Source organism: Mustela nivalis (genome assembly GCF_964662115.1).
Source record: "Mustela nivalis genome assembly, chromosome: 8".
Taxonomy (NCBI): domain Eukaryota; kingdom Metazoa; phylum Chordata; class Mammalia; order Carnivora; family Mustelidae; genus Mustela; species Mustela nivalis.
Genome location: NC_139027.1, coordinates 109,727,205 through 109,750,354, shown reverse-complemented (window position 1 = coordinate 109,750,354; position 23,150 = coordinate 109,727,205). Strand labels below are relative to the sequence as shown.

At 41.1% G+C, this 23,150-nt stretch overlaps 1 long non-coding RNA gene across 2 annotated transcripts in view; it reads right to left on the bottom strand.

The window, feature by feature from the left end:
- LOC309871435 overlaps nucleotides 1-23,150 on the bottom strand; it is a 92,978-nt gene that overhangs the window by 53,015 nt on the left and 16,813 nt on the right. The window lies entirely within an intron of this gene.

The window sequence follows — 23,150 nt, the reverse complement described above, 5'->3', positions numbered from 1 at the left end:
AGAAGGCGAGGGCGCGGGAGGCGAGGCGCGAGCAGGCCGGGAAGGGGAACGAGGGACACCGCAATGGGGCGAGGGCGTGGGCGGGCGGGCTCCGGCGGGCTGTGCCGCAGTGAGTCGGGTGGCGGTGATTCGTTCGCGGGTGCAGGGGGGGAGGCGGGGTTCCTGACTCACTGCGGCACAGGCGGGGCTGGCGCGCGCCCGGCTGGGGCTTGGGCCTCCCCCGCGCCCCTGCAATGTGCTCGCGAGGCAAGGGGCGCCGGCGAGGCATCCCTTGGGTCAGGGGTCCTCCTGTGGGCTCTCGGAACAGCCTGTGCTCATTTCCGCGGGAGCCCTCGGGGCGCCGTATTGTCACCGCACAGTCCCTGTTTGTTTATTTCCACATCGGCCCCCAGGAGACTCCGTTAGGGCAGAGCTTTCTAATCCACCCTCTGATGGGTTCTGGGGCCCTCGCACTTGGCACAGTGCCTAGCACGTCGTCACGACTTGGGGGATCAGTAAACAGCAGTGGAAGGAAGGGAGAAGGAGCGGGGAGGAGGGAGACAGGGCAGGAGAGAACAGAAACGGAAGCAGACTCGAGCCTCCATTTCTGCAAAAGTGCCAAACATCTCCCCATGTGCTACAGAGGTTAAAGCCGCGGTGGGCGACATGTGAGGATTCGACTTAGCTGCCCCTCACACACTTGGGGCATCATCCCCAGTGTCTTTGCTCCTAGAATGATAGTGATGGTGGTCAGGAGGGAAGATAAGGATAAGGAGGAAAGGAGTCGTCTGGCCCTTTGAAATGGCAAGGGTCATAAACACTCCATTCGCCCAAGCCAGCAGTTGCCCCCCAACCAAGGCAAAGCAGGTTGGTGGCCCCTCTGTTCTTTATCATCATAACCTCAGAATCTGCAGAGCCTAGAGGATTCTCAAACAGCATCCCATTTTACAGGGGGGCTCCCTCATACGCCCAAGTAGAGGAAGACAAGACAGGAGACGATGGGTTGGGGCTTGGATTTCCAATCCATTACCTTGACTACAGCATCCCACTGCCTCTCCCTGAGCAACCCCCCGCCCCCCCCCCACCCCAGGTTTCTCTAAGGTGAAATTTCTGGGGGAAACCCCACATTGTGATTTGTTCAGGGCCTGGTCCCTGATAAAGGAAAATGTGAAATTCTGAGTGCAGCTACCCAGGCAGCCAGAAGGCTCTGAAACCCCCACCCCTCCCCAACCCGGGGCAGTGAGCAGCTGCCAGTTCTTCCCCCTACCCCCAACGACAAGCTTTCTGGGGCAGCTCTTCACACGGAGAGGAGTGTCTCTTGCAGCTCCAAAAACAGATTTTGCCATCTCATCCCCACATTTGCAGTCTCAAGTTGGCCTTTCGTGATTGGCCAGAACTTTTCCTCACTAGAAAGATGAGGAGAATCTGCCTCCTCCAACCAGCTGGGAGGAAAACACTGTGCAGAAGCCAAGATGCAATGGCTGTCTCACCCGCCTCTGATGGGGTACAGGGGAGTCAGGCAATGATGCCAGGGACCCACCCCCAAGGTTCTCTAGGCTTGATCCTGGGAGCTGTGGCATCTGAAAGGGTAGTTAAACTTGTACCCTCCATTCTGTAGTGGGGGTGTCATAATGGGTTCTTTGGCTTTCTGGAGCAAAAGGCTTCTCAAATTTAATCTCAAAAGTTGTTATCAGGGCTGGCAGCTCGTGTACACAGCAGATGGTTACTAATATGGTTCAAATTGGGGGCAATCAGAGCTTCCTGTCTGCCTACCCCTGTTCACTCCTATATCTACCACACTACACTGACTCATAGCCTTCTCCACTGTGGGAAAGTCTACCCTGAGAGATGCAGTCTTTTGGAGTGACCCACAGCACTTCAAGGCATTCTCCAGGGTAAAGGCATAATTAGCTATTAATATCCCAAATGCAGCCATTCTTTGCCTTAACTGTTCATTAGAATCACCTGGAGAGTTTAAACGAAGACTGATGCCCAGGCCACACCTAAGACCAAGTAAATCACTATTTCTGGTGATACTGTCAGAAAGTTCCCCCAGGCGACTACAGTGTGCTGTAAGATTGGTAACCACCGTTGTCATGGTAACTGCTGGTTTCGCCTGCCCACAACTATTCTCCTTTCTAGTAATAGCACCTGAGGTTCCTCTGGAAGCCCCACTCTCTCTCAATCCACTCCATTCAGTGATACTAACCCCACCATCGTCTCCTGTACTGTGTTTTTTGGGGTGGCAGGAGGCCAGTAAACAGGTCAGAAGTCTGACCAATTAGCATGTTCCATTCCCCTGTAGAAAGTTAAATGGGTCAAGCAGGACATGTGACACAAAGAGGTCCAGTGAGAATTGGCCTCAAGACTTTTGCTGAAAATGAAGGGGACGGTCTCTCTGTGCTGTGATTATTCAGCAGAAAACAGAATGCGTCTTGGGCTCACAGCAGCCATTTTTGTCACCACTGGAGAAAGCCTGCCCGTAAATTAAGGCAACGTGAAGGAAAAGAGAGATTACTGATGCAGTGAAAGAGACTAAAACCTGATTAAAACCATGCCTGAAGCCAGATAACCTTCAGTAGCAGAAACAAATAAATTCCTCTTTTTACTCAAGCCAGTATGAGCTGAGTTTTCTATGATGTGCCACATCAGAGCAGAATTAACCTGTTACATAACTAGATGTTACCTTGAAATGCAAAGAACACGGTCCTGATCTGAATGAGCTTAGATATTCATGGTGAATGGTCCCAGGCACCTAAAGACAGCAAGAGGATGCTGTCCACCTCCAAAGTGGGGGCTCTCAAAACAAGGGGTGCTGAAACTAAGGACAGATATATCCCAGCCCATTGTTTTCTTTCATGAACCTCAGGAGTCAAGATTCTCTCAGTCTTAACGAAATAAGAAAATGCTTGAGGCAGAAGTAAATAGGTCCAAGGGATAATGTGTGAATTAAATTTTAACCCTGACTGTTAGAGCTTTTTAAATAGCCAATATGAGAATGACATAGGAAGTTATATGGTCAAACAAAAGCTGTCCGCAGACCATCAAGACAAGGTACTTGTCGCTTTCTTGGTCAGGGGTGCTCGCCTGGAAAATGTGCCCTCTGTCGGAAGGCACAAGTGAGAGCCAAGTCATTGACTCACCGAATTTTCAATTTGGAAGTCACATCAGTGAGCAGTGACTGCAAAACTAACTACCCTTAAGCTTGGTAGCTGATACAAATGATTTATTTGGCTCCTTATTCTGTAGGTCAGCATCTGGAGTTCGGGTCAGCTTGGCTGTTCTGGTCTCTGCTGGGATCACTCTTTTATCTGCAGTTTCTGTTCAGCGAAGGGGCTCTGTTTCTAAAACTGGTTGGCTGATGATTGAGGCCCGGGGTTGGGGGGGAGTGATTGGGCCTTGTGTCCCTCATCCCTCAGCAGTCCAGTCTGGGCTTATTAACAAGGTGGAGGCAGGGTTCCAAGAGTGAAAGGAAACTCACACAAGGAATCTTGAGATCTAGGCTCTTGCATTTGTCATTCTGTCACATTCCATTTGTCAAAGCAAGTCACAACTCCACTTTCTGACAGGACGAGTTGCAGAGGCCCATGGCAGTGGGCCAATGAGAACTCAGAGATGACAGGACCCATCATGTCCCATTTGACGGTCAGCCAGTGGGCTTACGTCCCCGCCTGAGTATGGAGGATCAGTCTGGCCCCCATACTCTGTTTACTACACTTCTTTTTTTGGTTATTTCCCATACTTAGTTATGTAGGTTTGCTTGACTCCTAGCAAAATCTCCATGAAGTAACTAAGGCAGACAATGCCTAAATTTGCTACTTTAAATTAAAGAAATGGATACTCTTATTCTCAAGGTCACCCATCAAATATATTTGGATTCTCTCTGGATCAGCTACTGTGACACAACAGAAAATAGGTCAGATATGTCTATACGCACAAAGCATCAAGTTTACCATTTAAACGGCAGGTCCAAGACCGTTCTGAACCAAGACCAACCTATTCTTCCTCTGGACATATTTCTCATCCCCAGTCACTGTTATGGTTTTCCTAATTCTGGTCAGCGTATAAAAGCCAGCTGTTCATATTTCTGATGGGAGCAATTTTTATTAATTTATGGAGTTTTCAGCCTACCCTCATTCCCTTTCCTATCCCTGCTATGGAGAATTTTCTCTTGACTCTTCAGCTTTGTCACCTCTCCCCTGGAGAGTTTTGTCTTTGCTGCATTGAGTCCCAGCTGTTCTAGGAACAGATGAATCTGGATAACGGAGAGAACAAGTTTGGGAGAAGCAGGAGGAAAAGACTGAGAGAATGATGACAGAGGGAAGCCATGGGCAGGGGGGGGGGGCTTCAGAAAGAGCAGAGGTAGGGAATAGTAAGAAAGGGATTTACAGAATAAGAAAGTCCAGAAAAGCTATAGGTTTTATGAAAATTAGAGAGAAGAAAGAATCTTTTAAAATGCTGTGTTGAGAGGGGTGCCTGGGTGGCTCAGTGGGTTAAAGCCTCTGCCTTTGGCTTGGGTCATGAACCCAGGGTCCTGGGATCAATCCCCACATCGGGCTCTCTTGGGGACCCTGTTTCTCTCTCTGCCTGCCCCTCTGCCTACTTGTGATCTCTCTCTGTCAAATAAATAAGTAAAATATTTTTTAAAATGCTGTGCTGAGTTATAAATTGGATCTCTTTTGTTTTATTTTTCTTTCAGATATCCAAGTAAAGTTTACCCTACCTTTTATTTTTTATAACTTTTTGCTACTAATTTTGTTGAGTTTTTTTTTAAAAAGCTTTTATTTATTTATTTCACAAAGATCACAAGTAGGCAGAGAGGCAGGCAGAGAAAGAGAAGGAAGCAGGCTCCATGCTGAGCAGAGAGCCCGATGCGGGGCTCGATCCCAGGACCCTGGGATCATGACCTGAGCTGAAGGCAGAGGCTTAAACCACTGAGCCACCCAGGCACCCCTGTTGAGTTTTTTTTTTTTTTTTTTTTTTTTTTTTAATGTAACATTTGGCAAGCTTTGACCGCATGAAAACTGGAAATTTAGCTGGGACAAATTTAATTTAGAATCATTATGTCCCCTGGCAAGACGACCAAATTCTGTACCTTTAGTAGATACGTGATAAAAAAAAATCAGTCATCCTTTTTCTCAAAAACAAAGACAAAACTCCCCAAACTTCATATTTCTTTCAGATCTCATTGGTTTTTCCTTAATGATTTTTTTTTCTGTCCCAAGATCCCAGTTAGGATGTCACATTCATTTAGCTTTTATGTTTTCACTTGCTCAGACTCTCCTTTTTTTTTTTTTTTTTTTATAAACTTGACAGTTTTGTGGAGTCCTGGTCAAATGTTTTGTAGAATGTCTTTCCCTTTGTTTTCTTTTTCTTTTTCTTTTTCTTTTTCTTTTTCTTTTTTTTTTTCATAGTTAGCCTTGGGTTATGGGTTTATGGAGAATGACTACAGAAGCAAAGTGGGATTTTAAAAAACAGATCATATCATGAATCAATATGACTTATCACTGATGATGTTAGCCTCAATCACCTGGCTAAGGTAGTGTTTGCCAGGTTTCCCCACTGTAAAGGCACTTCTTTCTCCCTTTCCCTAACTGCATTCTTAGGAAGTGAGTCACTCTGTGTAACCCATCCTTTAAAAGTAGGACATTCTGCCTTTTACCACAGTACAGAATTGTATTTACTGCAATTTCTCTTCAAGTTCAGAATGGAAAAGGAGATAATTCTCCAAAGCACACCAGTGCAGTATAGTGTAATGTGCTGGGAATTCCAGCAGGCATATCAGAGATTCTGAAACGATGAAATGGAAAGCCACGTGATGCTGAAAGGGGTGTGTGGAAGTGAAGGGAGCAAGTTTACCAGATGTTCTTCCTGGGAGACTTTGGAGAGGATACCTGGTACCTGGAGAGGATAGTCCCAATGTTTTCTGGGCCACTCACTGTGAGAAGCCCCTGTGCTATATCTTTGAGGAAATGTATAGTAAAGATTTCCATTTGTCTCCAAGGCATCAGAAGCCACACTGCTCTCTTCCAGGCCAAGAGTGGTCTACAATAGTCTTCTAACACTTGGGTTGTTACGGGCAAATGATAAATCAGGCTATGTCTGGCTCTAGAGTGAGAAATACACAGTCAAAGGCTAGATCAAGCCTATTATGTAATTTCTTGACCCTCATGGAAGTTTTTAAATAGTCTCATGGAAGGTTTTTTTTTTTTAAATATTAAAAAAATTTTTAATAAACATACTTGTATTTTTATCCCCAGGGGTACAGGTCTGTGAATCGCCAGGTTTACACACTTCACAGCACTCACCAAAGCACATACCCTTCCCAATGTCCATAACCCCACTCCCCTCTCCCGACCCCCATCCCCCCAGCGCCCCTCAGTTTGTTTTGTGAGATTAAGAGTCACTTATGGTTTGTCTCCCTTCCGATCCCATCTTGTTTCATTTATTCTTTTCCTACCCCCCAAACTCCCCATGTTGCATCTCCACTTCCTCATATCAGGGAGATCATATGAAAGTTGTCTTTCTCCTATTTACTTATTTCGCTAAGCATAATACCCTCTAGTTCCATCCACATCATCGCAAATAGCAAGATTTCATTTCTTTTGATGGCTGCATAGTATTCCTCATGGAAGAAGGTTTTTGCAACATCATTCCTTCCACAGCTACTCCTCATTATTTATCTGAACATGCAAATGGTAAAGTGGCTGGTGGTGACATCTTCGCATTGTCCAAAGATTGGACTCTTTTGAGAGTCTTATATTCCTTGACTATTGCTTTTTAATTATATTGGACTCCATTGTGACCCTTGTATTCTCTGATCATTGCTATTTACCAAAAATTTTATATAGACACATATGTGTATGTATATATATATGTGTGTGTGTATGTATTAATAGGTAACAAATGTATTTATATATAGACATATATAATATGTATATTATATATAAAATTATATGTATTTATATATATATATATCACATAATTGTCTTTTATGTTTCTACTACAGAGACAAAGATTGTTCCCTACTCAACAGCCTCTGAGTGGTTGTTTGGTCTTTGCTCTCTTCATCATATACATCTGTATCAATAAAAGTTTAAAGAATATGCAAGCTTCCACTAGAAAGATTATTCCAGTGTTTAAAGAAGCAATAAACATGTTCTAACAAGAACCTTGCAGTCAGCAAAACAAGGTGTGTGGTAAATAGGTCCTTTCTTGGGAACGGGCAGAGCCCCAGGGTGTGTGCTGCTTGTGCTTCCAAGAAGACCAATCAAATTAATAGTCTGGTAGGCATCCACAGAGCTCCTTGGCTGGGGGGCAGAAGCAGGACCCTAAACAGGTGCCCCTTTCCACCATTTCTGGGCACAATCTCATTTCTAGGCCAAGCGGTGGCAATAGGAAGTACAATAGTTCAATCAAGCATCTCGGGGCCTCTGTAGACTAAAAATGCAAGAAAATTTAGTTATGAAGAAAAGAAATACCCATAGTTTTTAAAGCACCAGTCCTAAGCCTGGGACAAGCAGTCGCAGTGATTCCGTTACTCTTAGTCAGAGGCCAGTTTCCAAGTGATATTGTGGTGCCAAATCAGCGCCCCCCCCCATGGGATTATTAGAGTGAAGACATTTTAATGCTGTTTGTTATCTACTAATATCAGTAATGTCATCAGTGACAATGAGGCAAACCATTTAGCGTCTGCCATCTGTGTGCGGGGAGGCAAGTGTCCTTTCTTCTTCCATCTGTGTTTTTACTGGTCTCTCAGGCCATCTTTGCTTTGAGAAGGAGCAAGGTTGGCAGCCTGGATGCTTGTTTGAGTTAGTAACTGAAATATGTTGGTCACCTAAATCTATACTTCACAGAATTCTCCAACTGGCTAATTTTTAGGCCCCCAGCGCTCCAAGTTGGCTTTTTAAGACAGATGTAAAATGGTCAAACTCAGCAAGCTCCTTCTCTTGGGTCCACAATAAAATCAATAGCATTCTACAGAAAAACAGAAAAATTCTTTGTTTCAGTATCAAAATCTGGAGTGGGGTGGTGTATACACCAGAGAAGAAGACCATCCTTGGAAAAACCTATCCCAAAGCCAGACGCAATCCAATTCTTAGCCAGGAGGAAGCATTGGTTGGGGTAAATGCTGTGCTGCCTCAGCGTTCTGGATGGCAATGCTCTGGGAGACAAGGATGGCTCAGCCTTGGAAAGAATCTAAATATCTATCAGATAAAAATGTCTATACTGGCCCGTCCCCTTATTCTCCCAGTGGTAGGATGTGAGTAGTGAGTATAGGATTGCTGTGCTTGCCACATTTGGCTTCTTCAGCTGTCCCAATCATCCTGCTGAACTTTCTCTATCCTGAATCCACAATGAATGGGCCATTAGGTGGGAAGGGAAAGGCAGAAAGTAACTCAATATGAGTTGGCATATTAACACTTGTCACTTAGTTTTAAAAAAAGACTTCTTATTATTTAAACTATATGACTCCTATGCATTTACAATTGTAATGAAACTAGCCTTCTTCAGTTAAAATTTTTTAATTGAAAAGTAATACATACTTATTGTAGAAAATACAGCTAGTATTACCCATAATGCCAGAGCCACAGATCAGTTAAATTTTATATGTGTATATGTACTTATAAATATATATGCATATATAGTTTTATACCCCACTTAATTAACAGTTTATTGTGAACATTTTGTCATGTCATGAAATAATTCTTAAGAACCTGAATTTAATAGCTGTTTAATACTGCCCTAAAAGGTGTGTGCCAATTTTATTATTTTGAGACAGTTAGAATTTTCCCATTTTTATAGTAAATAATGCTTAATATTTGCCTGAAGACTCCAAAACACTAAAATTTCCTTTTTTCCTTATTTTTCTTTATTTATTAGTTATGATAATAGTATCAGAATTTTGGCACTGAACAAAGCCTTAGAGAAAATATCTCTCATTCTATTTTAAGGAACTGTACTTTGAGATGTTTTTGAGATCACAGCAAATTAGAGGGAATGATGAAACAAACATTAATTAATTATATATCCTTCATAATTTTAATTAAAGTAATTAGAATAAAGCTGAAGTCTAGTTTATTTCCTTTCAAACAGTCATAAATATGATGTATATCACCCAGTTAGATTTTTATATTTTTGCCACATACATATGGGAAATATATGGAGTTGCTTTTTCATATGGCTAAATATTATTAGACTGAATGTAATATTTTTCTATTTCTTTTTCCATTCAAGATTTTTAAAAATCTGTCTATATTGATTCATATGATTCTCGTTCATTCATTGTAACAGCTGTATAGCATTCTATCATGTGAATATATAATCTGTTTATCCATTCCATTTTTTTACAGCTGTTCAGGTTACTTCCTTGTTTTCTCCATATGAACAGTGTTGCAGTTTGTATGTGACTTTGTTCATGGGCAAGGCCAGCATTCTTTCCATAATTGCCTGATGTATTAAACATCTTTTCCATCTCCTTGTTTCCAACTTTTCTGGGTCTTGTACATCTCTGGAAAGCAGCAAATAGATGAATTTTTTTATGTAATCGATTTGTATTATTTTAATTACTGATATATCTGTACTCTCTGTCATCTTAATTTGTGCATTCCATTTTGGAGATTTCTCTTTGCTTCTTTTCCCTGTCTCTGAATTTTTTGGATCCATCTCCTTCGGCTTCTTATATTGGTTGGGATGTCACATTTTGTTTATACTATTTTAGTGGTTAACCTTAAAGGTTTAAGATGTATACTTAAGAAACCTCAAGTTTGGGGCACCTGGTTGGCTCAGTTGGTTAAGTATCCAGCTCTTGATGTTGGCTTAGATTAGGACATGATCTCAGGGTGGTGAGGTTAAAACCTATGTGGGGTTCTGTCCTGGGCATGGAGTCTGCTTGAGGTTCTCTCCCCTTCCCTCTATGCACCCTTGTCTACACCCCACTAGTGTGCACTTTCTCTCGCTAAAAAAAAAAAAAAAAAAAAAAGGAAATCTCAAGTTAATCTGCATCTTTCTCCTTCTTCCAAATAGTACAAGTCTTAGTAATGCACTAACTCTGACCTTCTAGCACTCATCCTATTGTTTTCTAGTACATTTGTTCTGGCATTTCTATGTGTTTGAGATGGAAGGAGAGATTTCCTGGGTCAGGTCAACGTTCCACTGGAAGTCACAGAATAGAATTTCCAAGTATTGAATATTTGAAATTTTCTGGATAGATATGAACCCAAATATTGATAGCAATGGTCTCAAAAATGTATGATTGAAAGTGCCTTGTAATTCTTTTATATTATTTTTTTCTATATGTCCTCTTTTTCCCCATAATAAAAAAGTAAAAAGAGAGAGAGAAAGAAGAAAGACAGAAAAAGAAAAGAAAGGAAAGTAACTTTCTTTACTGTTTCATTTTCATTTTGTACTGTGGTTTTCTTTCTTTTCTTTTTTTAAGATTTTATTTTTAAGTAATTTCTACACCCAGCGTGAAGCTCATCATAACCCTGAGATCAAGAGTCGCATGCTCCACCCACTGAGCAGGTTAGGCACTCCCTTCTGTGATTTTAGTTTTAACTAATGACAGGTTATAGTTCTAAATTCACCAGTGAAGGACAGCTCAATTGCCCCAATGTATCATTATCGATTGACAGACACAACAATGCTACAAAACAAATGGTCTTAAAACCCGAACAGCATACAACAATGAGTATTTATTTCTCACACATCTGTATCTGCTGGTATTGGTCTGAATTGCTTATATGACTGTTATGATAGAATAATGGTATCCAAAAGTGTCCCTGCCCTAATCCCCAGAACCTGTGAATATATTACCTTACATGGTGAGAGGGATTTTGCAAATATGAAATCAAGTTAAGGATCTTGAGATGAAGAGATAATCTTTGATTATCTGGTGGCCCTGACATAAATACAAGAGTCCTTATAGGAGGTTGGCAGGAGGTCATACAGGAGAAGATGCTATGCTGCTAGCTTTGAAGATGGAGAAGGCATTCATGAGTCAAAGAAATATAGGCAACCTCTAAAAGCTGAAAAAGGCTAGGAGATAGATTCTCCTCTATAGCCTCCAGAAGGAACGGGGAGCTCTGTGTACCCATTTTAGGCTTCTGACCTCCAGATCTATAATAATAAATTTGTGCTGTTTTAAGCCACTAAAATTATGGTAATTTGTTAGAGTGACAATAGAAAACTAATACATCTTGAGATGTCTGGCTGTCAGATGATCTAAGATGACTTCAGCTTGGGGATGACCAGGGTGACTCAGCTGTCTTCCACATAACCCTTAAGCCTGGGCATGTTTTCGTGATGGGGGCAGACACAAAAGTACAAGCAAATGGAAGCACAGAAGGCCTTTTGAGAACTAGGCATAGAACAAGGACATATCCCTTCACATTCATTCCATTTACTAAAGCAAGTCACATGGCCAACTCCAGAGTCAGATTTAGGAGTGTGGAAACAGACTCTGCCCTAGACCCTACCTTGTTAGAAAGAGGAGTTATGAAGTCACATGACAAAAGACATGGATATAAGATGGGCAAAGAATTAGGGCAAATGATGCAAGCTATTATAATGAATTAAACAATCACATTTGAGTAAATGATTAAGTACTTCTAATTCTAGATGTTCTAAAAAGGTTGTATCCCTTCTTTCTCAGTTGGTCTCATAATCTGATCTACCCTTCTAATATGAGGTTTGGGTATAGGTAGAAGTTCACATTCTTTCTTACGTGTGGTTCCCTGCTGACTCCCACTGAGCTCAAATTTGTCTCACTTTACCTCGCAAAATTCTGATCTTATTACATCCAGCACTGATGGGTCTTATGTAATGATGTGGTCTGGCTGAATTGTTCTACTTTTGGGGTCTTAATGGTGATGCTCCTCCTTGGGACACGGCAATGATTTCCATTCAACTTTGATCTTGAGGGGCCCACCCTGATGCCCTCTACTACAAAATCACCACATCCTTTACTACAAGGATCCCCTTGATTCAGGTCATAAGGCAGCTACTTCAATTATCATATGTGCCCCTCTGTCCCATACTCCCTGGGGCTTACAAGGGATTCTGAATGCCTTACAAAGCATTCTCAGGCTAAAACAGGTGGTATAAACTTCCCTGAAGATTTAACCATATCTTGCCATGTGCCCTTGTCTATTCTGCTTTTACCTCTTCTTTTTGGCATAGGACTCTTCTAATAATCTTGAAATTTTCCTTGGATCTGTTCATTAAAATTGAGACATAATTCCCTCCACACTGGCACTTCTCCAAAACAGTATGGTTATTTCTCCCATTGTATTATCTCAGATGTTTTTGGCTCTAAATAACAGAAAGTCTGGCTCAAATTAGATTAGAGAAATAAAATTATTATATCACAAAAGAGGAAGTCTAGCATTAGGATTGTTTGGTTCAAGACCTTAGTGATAGCACATTATCTGCTGGAAAATGGGTTCTTTCCATCTCTTCATTCTGAGAGCTACACTGTTGACCTCATTCTAAAACTGTTTACCTGCTAGCTCAGAAGTTGCCTGTAAATCATACTGGGAGCCTGCTTCCTGCATCACCAATGGGAGAGGGAGGGAGAGCACTTCTCTGTAATCTTATATTAAATTTTTTGTCCTTTTCATTGGACCAACTCAAAACAAGTAAGAGTAGACAGAAGAATGGCTTGTGCTGATTGGTAAAAGCCTGCATCTCTGAACCAACTGCCGTGAAGATGCTTGAGATCACCATAATTTGGTTCGACTAACGCTCCACCCCTGTTACTGGAGGTAAATTCAGTTTCCCTAGTCACACAGACTATGTAAAGACTCTAAAAAAGTCTTCATTCTACCAATAAGAAGATAAACACTATGGATGTTTGCTCTATAACAATAATGTTCCCTAAAAACACATTTCAAAAGCGTTTTCTTTTTTTTTTTTAATTTATTTATTTATTGGACAGACAGAGATCACAAGTAGGCAGAGAGGCAGGCAGAGAGAGAGGGGGAAACAGGCTCCCTGCTGAGCAGAGAGCTGGATGTGGGGCTCCATCCCAAGACCCTGAGATCATGACCTGAGTCGAAGGCAGAGGCTTTAACCCACTGAGCCACCCAAATGTCCCTCAAAAGCATTTTCTTAAAAGACTTTTTTATTTATTTGAGAGAGAGAGAGGGAGCAAGAGAGAGAATGAGAAGGGGGAGCAGAGGGTGAGGGAGAAGCAGACTCCCCATTGAACAGGGTACCCAACCCAGGCTCCATCCCAGGACCCCAAAACCAGGACCTGAGCTGAAAGCAGTTACCTAAATGACTGAGCCACCCAGGCAACCCACAAAAAGGTCTTTTTTAAAAAATATCTACTAGAAAGAACCAGTATGTTCTTATCTGACCTCTTGTCCTACAGTTTCTGTCTCTCCTTCTCTCTTTTAGTAGTGAGAAACTTACTACTCCTTTCTGTCTCATTGATACTTCTCTTTAAATATACACTAAATTCTCTCTACCTCTGGCTTATTGTGAAACCCTGTATTTAAACTCCAATTCCCCTTACGATGTAAAGGAAAGGTTTAAGATTTTAAAATTCTTTTTTTCTTTGTCAACAAAAGCTAGCTTTTTAAACTGTTGTTTACCAGACAGAACACCCTTTATAATGATGACACTCAGCATCTGTCCAGGGGGCATCTGCCATCCTCATGAAGACATAAATGCCAGTAAGCCAGTGAGTGGAGTGTATAAAGGCAGCAAGACAAACAGATTCAGAATGTATTACAGAAATATAGCAAAAACAAAAATAAAAACAAAAACAAAAACAAAAAACCCAACCCACATCACATTGCCTGCCTGATTTTTCCTCCAGGCAAAGAAGATTAAACCTTTCAAATTTCAGACAATGTCAACTCTGTCCATGTTGCTTAACATTCAGTCCAAATTACTTTCCCCAGTAATTCTCTAGTTCACCATTATATTGACTTCCTTCCTAGAAATTATTAGAATTTGTAATTATCTCTCTATTTGTAACTATGCCTATTTATGTCCTTGCTAGTCTATTTCTGATTTCCTGCACTAGAATGTAAGAACCATGAGGGTAGAGAGTTCAGCTATACCATTCACTACTTCATCTTCAATATCTATCAGAGGACCTGGCACAAAAATAGACATCCAGTAATTATTAGTTGGATGAGTGAATGAATGGATGAATGGATAAACTTTTTTTCTCTTTCTAAATTAAACAACTCTTAATGGATCTTCAGATACATTATCTTAGTGGATTCTCAGAACAAAATTACTCTTTTCACCAGATAATAATAATGATAGCAGTATCTGAGTACAGAGATGTTAAGTGACTTGCTCAAAGACACACAGTAAGTGTTAAATATGAATCTCAAACTCAGGTGTTCTGTCTTGGATTCTGTGGTCTCTCCATTCTGACCCATGGTTTAAGGTTCTCAAACCTTAAGGACCACTTCCACAGTTACATATGGTAGAAAGCCCTCTCTTTCAAAGAGAACAGAATGAACAATGTTAGGGAGGTAAGAGGCAACAGGGAGCATTCTGGGAGATCTGTGGTGCATTCTGGGAGCACTTTCTTGTACCTAGCCCTATAAAATGTCTGGGGAGATGTAAGACTTCCCACAGAAGAGGGGAGGTTTTTCCTGCTTGTTTTTGGCTGCAAACAACGACTACTGCTTCTAGCGATGTACAGAAGCAAGTTCCCTGCATAAGAGTCTGAACGGAGGACACAGAATAGGAATCACAAGGTAAGGAAGATTAAATTTAGCCTCTGTTTTCCTGGAATGTTCCCGGAGCTAAAGTTACTTGGGAACAAGGCCAGCAATCTGAGAGCAGGGCTTCTCCTTCAGCAGAGGGAACTATCCCAGGCCCTGCAGGCATGCCCCATTTCATGCTGAAGGACTGGCCAGGGCGGGTATCTGTCAGGAGCCTGGGGAGCTGACCACAAACCAGGAGGGAAGCTGACAGGACAAGCAATGCTGGCCTTTTCTGACCTTGAAAACTCCAAAACCTCTAAAACCAGAGACCTGAGGAAGCTTAGACGCTGCAGCCACTGTACAACCTCACATGTACTTGAAGAGCTTCCTCCCAATATAAGATGGGATAAGCATTATCTCCGAATAACCACTGGTAGGACCCAAGTCCATCCTCTAGCGGCCACTGTTCTCACTGACCCTTATTAAAAAGCATTGCCAGGGGCGCCTGGGTGGCTCAGTGGGTTAAGCCGCTGCCTTCGGCTCAGGTCATGATCTCAGGGTCCTGGGATCGAGTCCCGCATCGGGCTCTCTGCTCAGCAGGGAGCCTGCTTCCTCCTCTCTCTGCCTGCCTCTCTGCCTACTTGTGATCTCTCTCTGTAAAATAAATAAATAAAATCTTTAAAAAGCATTGCCAGAGGAGTTGGGATCTCTCTTACCGTCCTTGGGCTGCCATAACAAAGCACGACAAACAGGGTGGCTTAAAGCAACAGAAATGTATTGCCTCACAGTTCTAGAGGTTAGAAGTCCAAAATCAAGGTGTTGGAAGGACCATGTTCCCTCTGAGAATAATTTTTCCTGCTTTCTTTCTAGCTCCCAGTAGTGGCAGTCAATCCTTGGCACTTGCAAGCTTACAGCTGTATCATACCAATACCTACCTCCATTCTTCCATCACACTCTCCCTGTGTGTTTCTGTCTTCATCTGGTGTTTTTCTCTTCTTATAAGCACAGTAGTTATATTTGGATTAGGGCCCACTCTAATCATTTCATCTTAACTTGATTTCATCTGCAAAGATCCTATTTCCAAATAAGGTCCTATCCATAGGTACCAGGAGTTAGAACTTCTACATCTGTTGGTGGGATACAATTCAACTTACACAGGCTACTATTATTATCTCTGTGTTTTGGAGGAGGAAACTGAGGCTCAGAAAAACAAAAAGAATTATGTGATGTTACTATGGTGAATCAGTTGCCCAGTAACCCCAATTTTTTCCATGACTCTTCGTATCTACATGTTTTGGTAGTACCTTTCCACACTGACTCTGGGCTTAGCATGTGACTGGCTTCCAACAATGGGATAGAGCAAACATGATATAAACAGAGGATTAAAAAATGCTTTTACATTGGGACTTGCCATTCTTGCTTACTCTTGGAGATCTGTGGTCATCACATGAATAAGCACAGGTAAGGCTTGCTGGATAATGAGTGACCACATGGAGAAGGATCCCAATCATCCCAGTGTCACCATTAATAAATCAGCCAGCACAAGCCAAACTTCCAGTTGACCACAGATACATGAGCAAGTCCACCAAGAACAGGCAAGTTCAATCCATACCTGACCCACAGATTCATGAATAATCATGAATAAATGGTTTTTGTTGTATTCAAAAAAAAAAAATTGAGGGTGGTTTGTTATACTGAAAAAATTAACTGATATAGTCACAAAACAGCAGAGCTAGTTGTGGTAAAGTGATGGGAGAGAGCAGGTAGGGAAGAAAGGGTTTTACTGAATCAGTTAGCTATCGTTATGCAACAAACCACTCCAAAACTAAGTGTCATAGCTAGATGTGGTAAAGCGATGGGAGAGAGCAGGTAGGGAAGGAAGGATCTCACTGAATCAATTAGCTATTGTTATGCAACAAACCACTCCAAAACTAAGTGTCATAAAATAACAACCATTTGTTATTTCTCATCAGCCTGTGATTCTACTAGGAAGCTCTGTATCCTGGATCAGTCTTGATTGATCTTGGCAGGGCTTGCTCAGACATCAACTATCTACTGCCATACTGGTTATCAGCTGGCTGGTCTAGGGTGGCCTGTGTTGGGATGACTTGGCTCTACTCCATGTATCTCTCACATGCCTCTAGCAGGCTAGCTCAGGCATGTCCTCTTGACGGCACAAGGGTCCAAGAGAGAAAATGAAGATGCACATGTACTTTTCAATAAGGTGGCTATTATCTCATTAATCGAACACATCATGGTCAGGCCCAGAATCAGTGTGGAAGGTCATTAACCAATGTTGTGGATAAAATGAGGCATGGGGGCATGTGGGTGCCTCAGTTGGTTAAGCATCTGACTTTGGCTCAGGTCATGATCTCAGGTCCCTACTTGCTCCTCTCCCTCTGGCTTTCCCCTCTGCTTGTGCTCTCTCTCTCTCTTTCAAATAAATAAATAAATAAATAAATAAATAAATAAAATATTTTTAAAAAAGAGAGAGATGGAAATCTGTGTCTATTAATGCAATCAATATTTAATAACAACTATTAATCATGAAGCTAGACAGGGAACAGGGTTCTTGGAAGAAAGAATAGCAAAATGCCTATCATAAGAGGACCTGAAATATTTCAGAAAGCTCAGAAAACAATGTGGTAACTAGATGAGGGTGAATTCATTTACAAGTACTTGCAATAAGTACTTGACTAAAAGTCTGTGGAGATCCTATCTACAGATGGCCCCAGCCTGGCCCAGAGTTGCTCCTACTGTCTACCCAGCAATAATTCCCTAGTATTGACTAAGAAGACAAGAAAATTTCCTAGACGGCACAAGGGCAGATCCAGTATGAGCTAAGGTCTTCCAGAGTATGGTCTTGGTCCTTGAATGACTTTGGACAGAGACAGAGCTAAACATTTCATGCCTTCTATGACCTTATCATCACTACCATCCCTTGCCTGTGAACCTATTGTGATTTCCATGTCTCAAATTACAGGGTAAGAAATCCTCATTCTAAGGAAAAAACAGCAACTGTTTTTTAACAACTTTAATTTAAAAGTATATAAGATGAAAAAAATTATGGTATTACTTCTACCCCATTCCTCAGGGGTAACCATTGCCCTCAATTTGGACACATCTTTCCAGTCTTTTTCCTACGTTTGTACTTCTCTGTGTGTGACTTTCATGCATTATTGAGCAGGGCTGAGGTAATGAGGCCAACATTCTAGGGATCACTCTGACAGTCCAGAAAGCCATCCTTTTCATCCTTCTTGTCCACCCCTTGTGCTATCTTTCTCTAACCAGAAAAATACTCCCCCTGCATGTTTGTGAAGCATAACACTAGAAAGTCCAATGTAGAAACACTGGGGGAAACAAAAGGGGAGAGACAAACAAAACAAAACAAAATAAAACAAAAAGCAAGAAATATCAGAAGGAAAAAAGTGATAAAAAGAAAAAAAATCTGAAACAATGCTGTGGCAAATCTCTGGTCTAGTATTTAATCTAAGGGCCTACTGGAAGTACATCACATCCTGAATAAATATGGGTGATGCGCTCAGAGATTAGATACATCTTCATTATGACCAGGCCAGTTGGGGCCTCACACATCCCATTTAATATTTGGTCCGTTTTAGCCATTTTTGTTTCAGAAGTCCCACTTCCACCAGTGCCTTTTATTTGAAAATTTGGATTTGGGTGTACATACATGTAACAGAAAATGCAAAACAATGGTGCCTTAAGGAAGACAAAAGTTCATATCCCCCTCACATAAGGAGAATCTAGATTTAGATCCCCAGGGCAGATTTGGTATTCCCCCATACCAAAGACCTAAGCTCCTTTATCTTATTGATCTATTACCCCTGTCACATGGCTTCCACCTCAAGGTCCAATCTAGCTCCTAAAATTCTAGCCATCAACTTTGAATTCCAACCTGTACTGTGGTGGAAGACAGTGAGGAAACTTCTCCAAGGAAACTTCCCATCAGCCTCACACAATACTTCCTCTTACAGTTCATTGGCCCATATGTAGTCTCATGGCCATGGTTAGCCACAAGGAAAGCTGAAAAATATAGACTTTGTTCTCGGGGGAAGTATATATGCCCAGTTAAAAAATAAGATGTTCTATCACTGTATGAAAGGCAAAGGGAGTGGAGGGTCAATTAGTAATCTCAGACATATAAAGTCATCAAAAATTTCCCTCCTAAACCCTTTTGAGAAGCTGAATACATAAACACAGATGATGTCTGGGCACCTCAAATTTGTTTTGTTTTGTTTTTAAAGACTTTATTTATTTATTTGACGGAGAGAGATCACAAGTAGGCAGAAAGGCAGGCAGAGAGAGAGGGGGAAGCAGGCTCCCTGCCAAGCAGGGAGCCTGATGCGGGACTCAATTCCAGGACCCTGAAATCATGACCTGAGCCAAAGGCAGAGGCTTAGCCCACTGAGCCACCCAGGCGCCCCTCAAATTTGTTTTGAATACAAATTTGTCTTTTCCTAAGAAGGATAGAAGGAAAGTTGTCCAAGTTAAAGAATGCAGATGATTTTAAGTGATTGCAGTTCACTTAGTCTCCACCTGCCCAGAGGCCATCCAAACCCAGAGTCTTTCCCATAGAACACCGGGCAATGATATACATTTTTGTCTAGAGAGCATTTGATTTTGAGGTAGGCAGTGCTCTCCTTTCCTTCAAGGAGGAGTACTACCTTTAAGCACCCTTCAATGGGGGAGGAGGGAAGTTGAGTCTATTCCTTGTGCATAGGGTCTCACTTGTGACCAGTCTTCCCCAGGTTCTTCAATGAGTATGAGAAAGAAAGCCTGCCTTGTGTTAGGCAGAAGACACTGGGCATGCTTTTGGATGTTTGGTGTAGTGCAGAGAAAGACACAGAGAGGACAGAATGCTGAGAGGGTGTACCCTTATGCTTACTTCCCTCATTTGGAAACCACTGGAGAGAAAGATGCTTTGTGCTTATAGCAAGTTTTCCCTTTCTGTCAGCTTTCATTTTCCTAATATATAAAACAGGGATGGTGAAACCAGCTTCATAGGCTTATTAGAAGGGTTATTTTGAAAATCCTTGCTGAAGTTCCTGACAAATATTTCTACTTAATATGTTCTAGTTCCTTTCTCTTCTTCCTTTTGGGATAAAATAATCTGATTTTAAGGACACATTTCCACAAGAAACCATGATGAGAAAAATTTGGCAAAGTTATCGAGAGCTGTAAAATGGTGGCCACTAGCTCTTTGTGGCTATTAAATACTTGAAATGTGTCTACTATCATTAGGAACTGAATTTTTAAATTTCATTTTAATTTATTTAAACTTGAATTTAAAATCTGATACTTGATTCAAGTACTGGGAAATGTTTATGCATGTGTGGAGCAACTTAGGTATGTGAATCTCCTTTTTCAACCATAAATTTTATGAAATAGAAATACAGATCAAGGATTTCCTATGAAAATTTAACACTTGAATAAAGATGTGCTATGCCAAATACTAGATATTAAAGACTTACTACAAAAAAAGAATGTAAAATATCTCATTAATTTTTACATTGATTACATGTTTAAATGATATGTTGGGTAAACAGAATACATTATAATATTAATTTCATCTGTATCTTTTTACATCCTTAATGTGGTGACTAGAAAATTTAAAACTGCATAAATGACTTGCATTATATTTCTATGGGATAGTGCTTGGCAGAGGAAACAAATAATTGGATTGAGTTTTCTTACCAGAGGGGCTGGTGATTTTGGCCTTGGTCAGACATTCCATTAATTAATTGAGCACCTATTCTGAACTAAGGATAAAGGAGAAATTAAATTGTAAACAAGCATATAAACCAACATTGTAAAATAAGACAGTTACAAATAATTTTCATGAGTACAAAGAAATAATATATGCTGTAATGATTAAGGGAATAATTAGCCAGAGATGGGGGTGGTTTCCTTAAATGAGAGAGCAGGCAGAAAAGGCCTCCAAGAGAAGGGACATCTGAGCTAAGACTTGAAGGGTAAAGATGAACTAGAAATGCAACAATTTACATGAGAAGAACATTCTACAAGAATATTAAACGATTGTCCTCAAGGTCAGACAGCCACCCAAGAGTCAAAGTAGAATTATATACTCAGATTGGTCAGTCCCCAGAGTCTGTGATCATAACCGTTTGTGAAATGCTACTTTTCCCTCTGATAATAATATTGTCCTAGTCTTCTAAAGAGGCAAAATTATTGCCACTGACTAACTGCCCTTTTCCTGCACTGTTGTATAGAACGTATCTCATTATGTTACGAATGTGGTCTTCCTCAGGTTCCTAAGGGCAGGAATCAATACACATAGGCATGTGACATATCTTGGAGGAAAGTATCCTTTTCTACTCTTTTTAGCATTTTGATTTTCTACGGCAAGAATAAATTACAAAGATTGCAGAAATGGTGGAAATTATTTCTGAGGAAAGGAGTTAAAGAGGGGCGCCTGGGTGGCTCAGTTTTTAAGCGTCTGCCTTTTGCTCAGGTCATGACCCCGGGGTCTTGGGATCCAGTCCCGTGTTGGGCTCTCTGCCCTGCCAGAAGCCTGCTTCTCCCTCTCCCACTCCCCCTGCTTGTGTTCCCTCCCTTGCTGTGTCTCTCTCTGTCAAATAAATAAAATAAAATAAAATAAAATCTTTAAACAACAACAAAAAAGGGAGTTAAACAAGTGTATCTTTCCAAAGTTATGACTTAATAGGGTCAGACTAACAAGCTTCAAGGAATAAAAATGACCTAGTGGGAAAATAATGGTAATTCTGAGAAGGGGACAGTGTGGATTTTGGAGGGGGGCCCCAACCAGTACTAAAGTCCCATGGGGAGTTCTTAGGTCTGGAAGATCAGTCATCCCTTGAGGCTTTGATGGACTGAAAAACTGATATAATCTGCCTCATTGAGTTACAGGAATTTTTAGGCAACACTGATGAGAAGCACCACCTTTTTCTCAGACTTTGAGTCTCCCATATCTCTCCTGAACTCCTAGAGGCTGCTGTGAAATTGAAATGTATGGTGTGGAGCCATTTAAGCTTGATTTTTTTTTTTTTTTTTTTTTTAGTGCTATAACTAAAAACCCAGAAATTTGGCTGGCCTTTGCTTTACTTCACAAAATAAAAGGACTGAAGAAAATCTTCATAGGTACAAAAACAATGATGGAGTTAAATAACCCCAGTGTTGTGTGAAGAAGCACGGGGGACTATTGAGATTCACAGGTTTGGAGAAAGGCAGATAGAAAGCTGTGTTATAAGAATAATTCAAATTAAAACAAACAAACAAACAAACAAACCCCAAACCTCCTTTTTGTAAAATAAGTGTAATTCTATTTCTATCTCATCTGTGGCTCCAGGCATAAACCCAATTGCCCACTTAGCATAGAACCACCAACAGAAAAAATTTCTCATGGTCATCCCAGATTGAACATGCCTGAAATAGAACTTATGGGTTCCATGCCTAGTTTTTCCCATCTAGGGAATTTAGCACTATTTAATTGCACAAGCCATACTTTCTGATATCAATTCTGCCATCAAGTACAGTTAATTTTATGTCCAAAATGTATTTAGAACTTCTTTGCTTTTTTTCCATCTCCAGAATTGTTCTCCCCTAGTCCAAGCTACCATCATTCTGCATGGCAACAACAGCTCCGGGTGGGTGTCTTGGCTTTTATGATTGCTTCCCAGTTCGTTCTTCAGGTGGCAGTCTCAAGCCAACCCAGAGCCAAGGGAGGCAATGTTGACCACTAAACTCAGTAAAAGGCATGTTGAAGAATTTGTGGCCATTTTTTTTTTTTTTTAACTGACACATTCAGAATTTGGTACCCGTTATAAAGTATTTCCTTTGGCATTCACACTGCTTCTGGTCATACTCCCTGCCCAATATGATTAAAAAAAAAAAAAAAAAAAAGTCCTCACCAACTGAATCTTTCCACAAAGTCCACTGTTTGCATGGTTTACCTATAAGAACTCAGTAAGCCCGTGTGTTTAGACTTTAAGGTGACTGACTCAGAGCCACCCTTTATCTCTGTATTGTTAGCTCTTCAGTTAGCCTTTGGCAAATTATTTAGTTTCCCTAGGGCCCAGTTCCATCATGAATTAAGGGTCCATATATCTCATCATGTCTAAGTGCCTTGCATTCAGCCAGCAATGTGAGAGTTCAGTCACTGACCATGCTCCCACACTATAGATAGACAGCTAATAATAATTTTCAGTTGCTTTAGTTATATGAGATCTGCTTACATGTCATCTTTTCATAGAACATGAAGTAAGTTTTCTGAAGATTTGAGCTATTCTGCCATCCTCCTCCATAGCATCCCTAAATCGTCTGAATCAACTTTAGATGGTATGATGATTTCTATAGGTAATTTCCTAAAAGCTACTTTCTCTTTTTTGGCCCAGCCAATTTATTCTCATTCCAGTTTTCCAAGCCAGCCCCTATCTGATTTGCCCCCCCCCCCCGCAAGATCTTCTTTTCTTTCTAACTGTTCCAATTTTTTTTTCT